The 12,020-nt window shown below is 41.1% G+C and overlaps 1 long non-coding RNA gene across 1 annotated transcript in view; it reads left to right on the forward strand.

Moving 5' to 3' along the window:
• The window catches only part of LOC131384188 (uncharacterized), an 80,154-nt gene extending 69,071 nt beyond the window's left edge, over nt 1–11,083 (forward strand). The window contains exon 5 of the long non-coding RNA XR_009214786.1: nt 9,933–11,083. This is a non-coding gene — a long non-coding RNA (uncharacterized LOC131384188). The remainder of the gene's footprint in view (nt 1–9,932) is intronic.
• Nucleotides 11,084–12,020: the final 937 nt, after the last annotated feature.

Raw genomic sequence — 12,020 nt, forward strand, 5'->3', positions numbered from 1 at the left:
TCACCCTGAAGGAAAGTAGAGTATCTCACCCCAAAATATACTTTTTTGGCATATTTTGAGATGGATATTCAGAGGGGCTACAGACAAAGGAATAGTTCTGAAGAGTTGTCCTTTTGTGGAGGAGATTTACATCTGTAGAGGAAATCTACATTAGTGAAGTAAACAGTGGATGTGAACAGGATTTCTCTGAGACCTTATCTACATTATCTTGATCTAGGAAAGATTAATTTAGGAAAAAGAGACACTTTTGAAGCTCTAACAGAGAAACTTTCACTATAGGCTATTATCTAATCTGAGAGCTGCTACCTGAGAGATTTCATCTGCATAACAAGATACTTTTTGCTTGATATGCAATTCCTCCCCTCTCCCTCCCATAACTGATCTCTATGCTCCAAGCCTCTATTCCTTTCCATATGGTATTAAAACTTCAGTACTCTCAAAGAAGTGTGAGATTTCTTTGAGTCTCATACTTTTGAGTGTGGCTCCCATGCCTATGCATGCAATGAGTTTTATTTTTCTCCTGATAATCTATCATGCCAACCTAAAATAATCAAAAGAGTCAGAATCTAATTTAAAGAGAGTTTATTCAAGTGCAGAATTTGAGGATAGCTTTCTTGGAAATACCAACTCCTAAGGGATGGAATCAGCATTCAGAAGTAGGGAAGTTAAGGTTTCATTTAGATAGGCAGAGAGAGATGAGTTTTAGCAGGATTACAACATTTTACATACAAGGCCAGAGCATAATTACAGCAATGTGATTGGTTACAGATAGATTTTCTTTTGGGGAAGGGTACATTTAACATTTTTTACAGAGGGCATAATAGTCATGGGTTTTCTGTCATCTGGTCTAAGCAAAGCAGGACAACAAAGGAGAAGTTAATCTATAACAAGGGTCATTAAAAGGCAGAGGTTTGTGTCCCTGATATCATTTAATTCTATCTAGTCACTGTAAAGAAAAAGATAAATAAGAAAGTGAGTTAATTTATAATCTGAGAAACAGAAGTTGTAACCATATGTGACTCAGATCACAGTCACATCTTTCTTAAGGCTTAAAGTGTTTTGGGGGTTCCAACAGCTTTTAAATTGTGTTTATTTTCAAAATTGCCAAATCATTTCAGCAGACTTAGACTCAAATTTTCAGAGGCAAAGTTTCAGTTTCCCTAAAACCCTCAGCTTTGCCTTTCCCGTGCACTGGTTAATTGTGGTTTATGCCTAACTACCTCCTGTATCAATCTTGAGTTTTAGAGAATGATTCCAGAAGGGATTAAGGCACCTTTGAATTCCATTTAGTACTGGTCCAACAGATTAATTCCTCTTTCCGTATTTTTCTTTGTAGGACCAATAATCATTCTTTTCTTTTGATGCCTGGTTTATATCTTTGAGCTCAGCTCTAGTAAAATCTACCTGCCACTCTTACTCTTTTATGCATAAATCTTTGTTTTGAGCTGTGTAGCAGCTTGCTTAAGCAGAATCAGACTGCCTTGATTTAAATCCCTATCCTATCACTTGCTAGGTATGAACAATTTAGATATCCTTTCTAAGTATTCATTTAAAAATCTATAAAATGAGAATTCTTTGAGGTTTAATTGAGATAGTAGAGGTAAAATACCTGGCACATAATAAATATTCAATACATGTAATTCATAATTGATATCATTGCTATTATTATGGTAGGTAACTAGTCAGAAATGAGCAGGGCAAGAGAGGCTCCCTGTCCCACCAGAAATGTCAGGCAACCATCAGGTGATGGTCAGGTAGTTGTTAAACTGCCTCTCTAAAATAATAATTAGTCACAGCCAGTGCCAGGGGAAGGCAGTGTCCCAATAAACAGAAAAACCTGAAACTGGTGATCAGCAGTGTCAGGCCTCTGAGCCCAAGCCTGCACGTATACATCCAGATGGCCTGAAGCAAGTGAAGAATCACAAAAGAAGTGAAAATGGCCGGTTCCTGCCTTAACTGATGACATTACCTTGTGAAATTCCTTCTCTCCGTGTTTCTACCCTCTCTTTTCTCTCCACTTTCCTGGGGGGCAAGCACCCCCCACCCCTTCTCTCTGTGTTTCTATACTCTCTTTTCTCTGGGCTTGCCTCCTTCACTATGGGCAATCTTCCACCCTCCATTCCTCCCTCTTCTCCCTTAGCCTGTGTTCTCAAGGACTTAAAACCTCTTCAACTCACACCTAACCTAAACCTAAATGCCTTATTTTCTTCTGAAATGCCTCTTGACTCCAATACAAACCTGACAATGGTTCCAAATAGCCAGAAAATGGCACTTTCAATTTTTCCATCCTACGAGATCTAGATAATTCTTATTGTAAAATGGGCAAATGGTCTGAGGTGCCTGACGTCCAGGCATTCTTTTACACATTGGTCCCTCCCTAGTCTCTGTTCCCAATGTGATTCATCCTAAATCCTCCTTCTTTCCCTCCCACCTGTCCCCTCAGTCCCAACCCCAAGCATCACTGAGTCTTTTTCAATCTTCCTTTTCTACCGATCCATCTGACCTCTCCCCTCATCCCCAGACTGCTCCTCAGGTCACTCTGCACCAGGCTGAATCAGACTCCATTTCTTCCTCAGCTTCTGCTCCTCCACCCTGTAATCCTTCTATCACCTCCTCTCCCCACACCCAGTCTGGCTTACAGTTTTGTTCCACAACTAGCCCTCCCCCACCTGCCCAACAATTTCCTCTTAAAGAGGTGGCCGGAGCTGAAGGCATAGCCAAGGTTAATGCTCCATTTTCTTTATCTGACCTCTCCCAAATCAGTTAGTGTTTAGACTCTTTTTCATCAAATATGAAAAACCCAGCCCAGTTCATGGCCCGTTTGGCAGCAATCCTGAGATTCTTTACAGCCCTAGACCCAGAAGGGCTAGAATGCCATCTTATTCTCAATGTACATTTTATCACTCAGTCAGCTCCTGATATTAAAAAAAAAAGCTCCAAAAATTAGATTCCAGCCCTCAAACCCCAGCACAGGACTTAATTAACCTTGCCTTCAAGGTGTACAATAATAGAGTAGACACAGCCAAGTAGCAATGTATTTCTGAGGTGCAATTCCTTGCTTCCACTGTGAGAGAAACCCTAGCTACATCTCCAGCACACAAGAACTTCAAAACACCTAAGCCACAGTGGTCAGGCCTACCTTCAGGACCTCCTCCCCCAGGATCTTAATTCAAGTGCCAGAAATCTGGCCACTGGGCCAAGGAATGCCCCCAGCCTAGGATTCCTCCTAAGCTCTGTCCTATCTGCGTGGGACCCCACTGGAAATCGGACTGTCCAACTCACCTGGCAGCCACTCCCAGAGCCCCTGGAACTCCGGCCCAAGGCTGTCTGGCTTACTCATTCCCAGATCTTCTCAGCTTAGTGGCTGAAGACTGATGCTGTCCAATCACCTAGAACACCTCTTGGACCATCACAGATGCTTTAGGTAACTCTTAGAGTGGAGGGTAAGTCCGTCCCCTGTTTAATCAATATGGAGGCTACCCACTCCACATTACCTTCTTTTCAAAGGTGTGTTTCCCTTGCCCCCATAACTGTTGTGGATATTGATGGCCAAGCTTCAAAACCCCTTAAAACTCCCCAACTCTGGTGCCAACTTGGACAACATTCTTTTATGCACTCTTTTTTAGTTATCCCCACCTGCCCAGTTCCCTTATTAGGCCAAGATATTTTAACCAAATTATCTGCTTCCATGAGTATTCCTGGGCTATAGCCATATCTTATTGCCGCCCTTCTTCTCAACCCAAAGCCTCCTTCGCATCTTCCTCTCGTATCCCCCAACCTTAACCCACAAGTATAGGACACCTCTACTCCCTCCCTGGCAACTGATCATATGCCCATTACTATCCCATTAAAACCTAATCACCCTTACCCCACTCAATGCCAATATCCCATCCCACAGCACGCTTTAAAAGGATTAAAGCCTGTTATCACTTGCATGGCCTTTTAAAGCCTATAAACTCTCCTTACAATTACCCCATTTTACCTGTCCAAAAACTGGACAAGCCTTACAGGTTAGTTCAGGATCTGCACCTTATCAACCAAATTGTCTTGCCTATCTACCCCGTGGTGCCAAACCCATATACTCTCCTATCCTCAATACCTCCCTCCACAACCCCTCCAAAACCCATTATTCTGCTCTGGATCTCAAACATGCTTTCTTTACTATTCCTTTGCACCCTTTATCACAGCCTCTTTTCGCTTTCACTTAGACTGACCCTGACACCCATCAGCCTCGGCAACTTACCTGGGCTGTACTGCAGCAAGGCTTCACCGACAGCCCCCATTACTTCAGTCAAGCCCAAATTTCTTCCTCATCCATTACCTATCTAGGCATAATTCTTCATAAAAACACACGTGCTCTCCCTGCCAATCATGTCCAACTGATCTCTCAAACCGCAACCCCTTCTACAAAACAACTCCTTTCCTTCCTGGGCATGGTTGGATACTTTCACCTTCGGATATCTGGTTTTGTCATCCTAATGAAACCATTAAATAAACTCACAAAAGGAAACCTAGCCAGCCCCGTAGATCCTAAATCCTTTCCCCACTCCTCTTTCCATTCCTTGAAGACAGCTTTAGAGACTGCTCCCACACTAGCTCTCCCTGATTCATCCCAACCCTTTTTTCATTACACACAACTGAAGTGCAGAGTTGCGTGGTCAAAATTCTTACACAAGGACCGGGACTGCACCCTGTGGCCTTTTTATCTGAACAACTTGACCTTACTGTTTTAGCCTAGCCCTCATGTCTGTGTGTGGCGGCTGCCACCACCCTAATGCTTTTAGAGGCCCTAAAAATCACAAACTATGCTCAATTCACTCTCTACATTTCTCATAACTTCCAAAATCTATTTTCTTCCTCACACCTGACACATATACTTTTTGCTCCCTGACTCCTTCAGCTATACTCACTCTTTGTTGAGTCTCCTACAATTGCCATTGTTCCTGGCCCGGACTTCAATCTGGCCTCCCACATTATTCCTGATACCACACCTGACCCCCGTGGCTGTATCTCTCTGATACACCTGGCATTCACTCCATTTCCCCATATTTCCTCCTTTCCTGTTCCTCACCCTGATCACACCTGGTTTACTGATGGCAGTTCCACCAGGCCTAATCGCCACACACCAGCAAAGGCAGGCTATGCAATAATATCTTCCACATCTACCATTGAGGCTACCACTCTGCCCCCCTCCACTACCTCTCAGCAAGCCAAACCCATTGCCTTAACTGGAGCCTTCACTCTTGCAAAAGAATTACGCATCAATATTTATACTGACTCTAAATATTCCTTCCATATCCTGCACCACCATGCCATTGTATGGGCAAAAAGAGGTTTCTTCACTACGCAAGGGTCCTCTGTCATTAATGCCTCTTTAATAAAAACTCTTCTCAAGGCCACTTTACTTCCAAAGGAAGCTGGAGTCATTCACTGCAAGGGCCATCAAAAGGCATCAGATCCCATCCCTCAGGGCAGCACTTATGCTGATAAGGTAGCTAAAGAAGCAGCTTTGTGTTCCAACTCCTGTCCCTCATGGCCAGTTTTTCTCCTTCTCATCTGGTCACTCCCATCTACTCCCCCACTGAAACTTCCACCTGTCAATCTCCTCCCACACAAGGCAAATGGTTCTTGGACCAAGGAAAATATCTCCTTCCAGCCTCACAGGCCCGTTCTGTTTTGTCATCATTTCATAACCTCTTCCTTGTAGGTTACAAGCTGCTAGCCCACCTCTTAGAACCTCTCATTTCCTTTCCATCATGGAAATCTATCCTCAAAAACTCAATTCTCAGTGTTCCATCTGCTATTCTACTACTCCTCAGGAATTTCTCAGGCCCCCTCCCTTCCCTACGCATCAAGCTCAGGGATTTGCCCCTTCCCAGGATTGGCAAATTGACTTTACTCACATGTCCCAAGTCAGGAAACTAAAAAAACCTCTTGGACTGGGTAGATACTTTCACTGGATGGGTAGAGGCCTTTCCCACAGGGTCTGAAAAGGCCACCACAGTCATTTCTTCCCTTCTGTCAGACATAATTCCTCTGTTTGGCCTTCCCACCTCTATACAGTCCAATACCAGTCTGGCCTGTACTAGTCAAATCACCCAAGCAGTTTCTCAGGCTCTTGGTATTCAGTGGAATCTTCATACCCCTTACCATCCTCAATCTTTAGGAAAGGCAGAATGGACTAATGGTCTTTTAAAAACAACCTCACCAATCTCAGCCTCCAACTTAAAAAAGAGGACTCTGTCAAGGATAGAGCCCAAAAACTCACCAACCAAGCTGAAACCCCTTGGGCACTCTCTAATTGGATGTCCTGGGCCCTCCCAATTCTTAGTCCTTTAATACCTGTTTTTCTCCTTCTCTTATTTGGACCTTGTGTCTTCCGTTTAGTTTCTCAATTCATCCAAAACCATATCCAGGCCTTCACCAATCACTCTATATGACAAATGTTTTTTCTAACAACCCCACAATATCACCCCTTACCACAAAATCTTCCTTCGGCTTAATCTCTCCCACTCTAGGTTCCCATGCCACCCCTAATCCCACTCAAAGCAGCCCTTAGAAACATCACCCATTTTCTCTCCATACCACCCCAAAAATTTTCACCACCCTAACACTTCAACACTATTTTGTTTTATTTTTCTTATTAATATAAGAAGACAGGAATGTCAGGCCTCTGAGCCCAAGCCAGCATGTATACATCCAGATGTCCTGAAGCAAGTGAAGAATCACAAAAGAAGTGAAAATGGCCAGTTCCTGCCTTAACTGATGACATTACCTTGTGAAATTCTTTCTCCTGGCTCAGAAGCTCCCCAACTGAGCACCTTGTGACCCTCACCCCTGTCCACGAAAGAACAACCCCCTTTGATTGTAATTTTCCAGTAACCTACCCAAATCCTATAAAACGGCCCCACCCCTATCTCCCTTCACTGACTGTCTTTTCGGACTCAGCCCGCCTGCACCCAGGTGAAATAAACAGCCTTGTTGCTCACACAAAGCCTGTTTGGTGGTGTCTTCACACAGACATGCATGACAAGCAGTTTCCCCATAAGATCTCAGGAGCTGGGCAAGTGTGCTTCTGCGTGTACACTGAGAGGCAAAAAGGTGGAGTTTAACTGGCACATGACCATCTAGGAACATTTGGACTGGTAAGGGAAGAGCGCCTCTAGTAAGCATGTATGCAACTCCATTAAACACACTGTGCATGCTGCCCCTTCCAAATGCTGATAAGTCATTGCACATGTAGGCAGCCCACCCCAAAGGAAGAATCAGGGGACAAGGGACACAAGACCCTGGAAGCATGCTAACATATAAAACCCTAAGTCAAAGGTCAAACAGTACACTCGATCTCTCAAGTAGTCTGCTTGGCCCTCTTCCAAATGTACTTTCCTTCCTCTCATTCTTGCTCCCAAAGTGCTGGGATTATAGGCGTGAGCCACCGTGTCCAGCTCTCTAAAGCTTTTTTTTTTTTGAGACAGAGTTTTGCTTTTGTTGTCCAGGCTGGAGTGCAATGGTGCAATCTCAGCTCACTGCAAACTCCGCTTCCCAGGTTCAAGTGATTCTCGTGCCTCAGCCTCCCGAGTAGCCGGGATTACAGGCATGCACCACCATGCCCAGCTAATTTTGTATTTTTAGTAGAGACAGGGTTTCACCATGTTCATCAGGCTGGCCTCAAACACCCAACTTCAGGTGATCTGCCTGTCTCAGCCTCCCAAAGTGCTAAGATTACAGGCATGAGCCACTGCGCCCGACCTAAAGATTTTTAATAAACTTTCACTCTTGCTCTAAAAGTTGCCTTGGTCTCACCTTCTGCCTTATGCCCCTCAGTTGAATTCTTTCTTCTGAGGAGGCAAGAATTGAGGTTGCTGCAGGCCGATACAGATTTGTGGCCACTTCGGTGCTGTGTGACTTGGATATGTTCCCTCCTGCTAACGTTATCTCCTGTGCTTTCCAAGGTTTCTGGGATTTCTGCTTTTTACTTTTTGTTGGATCTCTGCAACTGTGCCATACTGATAGTGATTTAGAAGAAGTAACAAAACTGTTTGGATCACCATGTACTACCACTCTCTTCTCTTAATATCATGTTTCAACTGACTATATGAGTCTCCTCCCACTGCCAATTTCTAGGAATTTTAAGAATGGCTGGCTCCTGAAGACTGGAAACATGCCTATAGAGACTGCCTGGTCCATTTCTCAGTTATAGTACAAGTTGTATAAAAAATACTGGGTTCTATAATCCTGCAATCACTAACAACAGAATTTACCTTTACATATAGTAATTGTCAATGCATGCATTTCAGAGCAGAAAGGTTGTTTAGAACACACTACTCTAAGGTATTTCTTAGCTGCTGCTAGGTGGCTATGTGAGAAGAGTAGATTTTACTTGAACTCAAGTTGTAGATATGGAGTATAAGCCAAAAATATGCTTATTTCTTCAAGGCTTTGGTCAGAAATAGAGTATTCATAAGACACAGGTGAAAGTAAATGTGTAATGACAAAGACCTAGTGAGTCAAAGGATTTATTCACAGGTGAATCCAGTCTGCCTGGAGGAAGTTTGAAGCTGAGAAGATTGCAAGACAGTTGGGGTTTTCAGGATCTAAGCTCATCGAATAATGCAAAATTATAAACTTTTCAATTACATATTCCTTATAAAGTTTGAGGTCTAAGATTTCTAAAACTGTGTTAAAATAGCGTGGACTTTTGAACCACATGCAATAAGAAAGACTGCCAGTGGAGAGAAGGGCTTATGAACTCTAAAATTGTATCTTTGAAGGAGAAATAGTCTCTATTATTTTAATTGGTGACAGCTAAATTTTAATGGGAAGATTGTAGGTGGTTCAGAAATTCTGTTGGAGATTGTGGTCAACATTTTACATTATTGATATTTCTCATTACTGGAAGATAGTTAAACATTCTTATGCTTTTAAGAATTCTATTGAAGTTCTTGATTTAGTGATAGCTTGTATCTTTTCAGCTGTGACTTAACATCATGACTGCTTAGCAGTATTTTGATTCTTTGCATTTCTTTTAGCTTAAAACAGCATTGCCTGCAGAATACTTAGAAGTAAAACGATTCCTGTTGAATTAATCTTTATTTTATTGCTAATGAAATTATATATAGAATGAAATTTTATATGACATATAACCATGGTCTGCCTCTTAAAAATTGCTCTATTCTTGGTTTTATATGCTTTCTTTTGCTCACATCAATGGCAATATATTCAAGGCATTAATTTGTTGGTCAAGTTTACATGGCACTGTATATGAAATACTCTTATATTTTATTTAAAATTAATTTTATCAGAGCAGAATGGGCATGCTAAAAATTCAACTAGTACAGAAAAGATTATAATAAAAAGTTCTACTCTGCCTACTCACTTGTCAGAAGCAATCATTTTCAACTGTTATTATCATTTGTTGGTTGATTCCATAACTTCATATAATAAGCTATTTCTTGAAATATTGACTCTGTTGCCTCTATTATGAGAGATACATATTTAACTCATACTATTTAATCCCTTTCTGTCCTCCCAATTATTGAGATTAGTATTATTAATTATTCCATTATCTCCCCTTGTAATTTTAAACATTGTATGCAAACTTATATGTATTATTTCATCATATTCAGACAATAACTCTTGATTTTGAACTAATGTTAAAACATGGTTTTTTGCAACTTTATTATTCATTTTCAAATTTTGCCACCTATAATTTTACTTTCACATTATTAATGTTGATAATATTTATATTTGACTCTGCAGGTATAATTGGGTCTTCTGTTGTTAATTTATTACTTGGCTCAACATAAATATTCCATGCTTTATTTATATCCATATCTACAGAAATATTCCATGAATTATCTACATTTAAATAAATATCTCAGTATTTATCTTCAGTTGATTCTAAATAAATTTTATTATTTTAATGTTTTTAGCTTCAGATCCAAATGGTATGCTAGCATTCTCTTCCTAACAGTCCACTGTCAACACTTCACTGTTAGAAGAACAATCACACCAGAATTAAGGTCAAATGGATTATCTTATTCTTCATTGCTGAAAATCACACCTCATTGAAATTTGCTTCATAACTGAACCACGAATTTTTCATCAAACATACTTTTGTGTTTCTCCTCCTGGCATTCTTTATGAGGAACTTCTTTTTGGAGCTCACTGACTTCCTGTTCTAATTTGGTCCAGTTATTTTCTAGAATTGCTACACGACTGTCATTCTGGGACTTCCTTCTGTTGGAATCTGGGAAAGCTTACAACTTTTCATATCCTCTCTTCTTTTGTGTTTTTCACCCTGAAGTGTACAAAGTCAAATGAATTTCCTAGAAAAACTAGTGAGTTAATATTTTGAGTCCTTGTGATATGGGAGGGGGGCAGGGAAGTGCTGGGTAGAGAAGTGCAGGGTCCCTGATGAGGGCTCCACCCTCAGGCTGTGCTCATGACTAAATGAGGACAGGCATTTCTGTTTTCATGCCCCAAAAGTTGCCTTTTGGCCCACGATGAGCCCCATCCTGTACCCATAAAAACCCAAGACCTGAGAAGTCACAGACACAAGTGGCTGGACGTCAAGAGAGCAGAAGAACATAGCAACAGACACCAGCAGACAACATCAGGCCATCGATGGCTGCATGATGTGGAATTTGGCTGGAGGCAGTTGGAGGAGAGTCTGGCTATTGGGGCGACCTGACTCCAGGGGAAGACCACCTTCCCACTCCATCCCCCTTCGGGCTCCTCATGCATCTCACAAGAGCTACTTCCACCACTCAATAAAACCTTGCACGCATTCTCCAAGCCCACGTGTGATCCGACTTCTTGGGTACACTAGGGCAAGAACTCGGGATACAGAAAGCCCTCTGTCCATGCGATAAGGCAGAGGGTCTACTGGAGCTGATTAACACAAGCCACCTGCAGAAGGCAAAGCTGAAAGAGCACACAACAACACATGCCCACTGGGGCTTTGGGAGCTGCAAACACTCAACCCTAGACACTGTCATGGGGTCAGAGCCCCAAAACACTCCCCACAATCTGCTCATCTGCACGCTCCCCTCAGGAGTTTGAGCAGCGGGTCACCGAAGAAGCGAGCCACACCCTGTTGCATGCCCTATGAGGGGGATAAGAGAACTTCTCCCATTTCATCTGAATATCTGAAAGTATCTTTAATTGGGACTCACGTTTTATTTATAATTTGTCTCAATATGGAAGTAAAGGTATAATATAATTTCCTATAGAAATTTGGAACATTGTTCCCTTGTCACATCTTGCTGATAAAAAACCTATGTCAGATGATTTTTGGTCTGATAATATAGAAATTTTTATTAACTTACTAATTATATTTCAATATGATTCATTTGGTAATCATTTTATTTTTATTCTGTCATGTCCATTTAAGTTATATAACACTTTCAGATATAGAATTTGACAAAGTTCCTATGGCAAATATGAAGCTGCATAAAATCTGCTTCCTGACCCAGAGAACTTGGAGGTTGTTGTGATTATGATTATTTTATATTATGCTCATACTACTTAAAACTCATTTGTTCTTTCTTAGTTATTATAATTTTTTAGGACTTTTAGATCACAGATTATTGTCCCATTACTTTGTAATATATGTTTTGCTTTTAAGAAAAAAAGTTCAGCTTCTTTATTTTTTGTATCAAAATACACAATTTTGGCATTTGGAACATGAGAGAGGATGAGAAAAGAGAGACTTAGAAGATATAATTAGTATCAATTAGGGTAAAATATATATGTATCACTATTGCAACATGTTATGTCATTTAAAGGCATACACTTTGGAGCTAAGTAGATAATGGATTCAAATAACAACTCTTTTCTTAATTGTCTATGAAGATTTTGGAAAGTTACTATTTCTCAGCTCCAGTTTCCTCACCTATAAAGCAGAGCAAATCATTTATACCCAAGAAATTATAAGGATGTGTGAAATATGATATACAAAAAGCCTGGCTTATAGTTGGCATCAGTGTAATATAAGCATTTTTGTATGCACTCTCTTT

This window comes from Hylobates moloch, unplaced genomic scaffold (genome assembly GCF_009828535.3).
Source record: "Hylobates moloch isolate HMO894 unplaced genomic scaffold, HMol_V3 SCAFFOLD_9, whole genome shotgun sequence".
NCBI classification, from domain to species: domain Eukaryota; kingdom Metazoa; phylum Chordata; class Mammalia; order Primates; family Hylobatidae; genus Hylobates; species Hylobates moloch.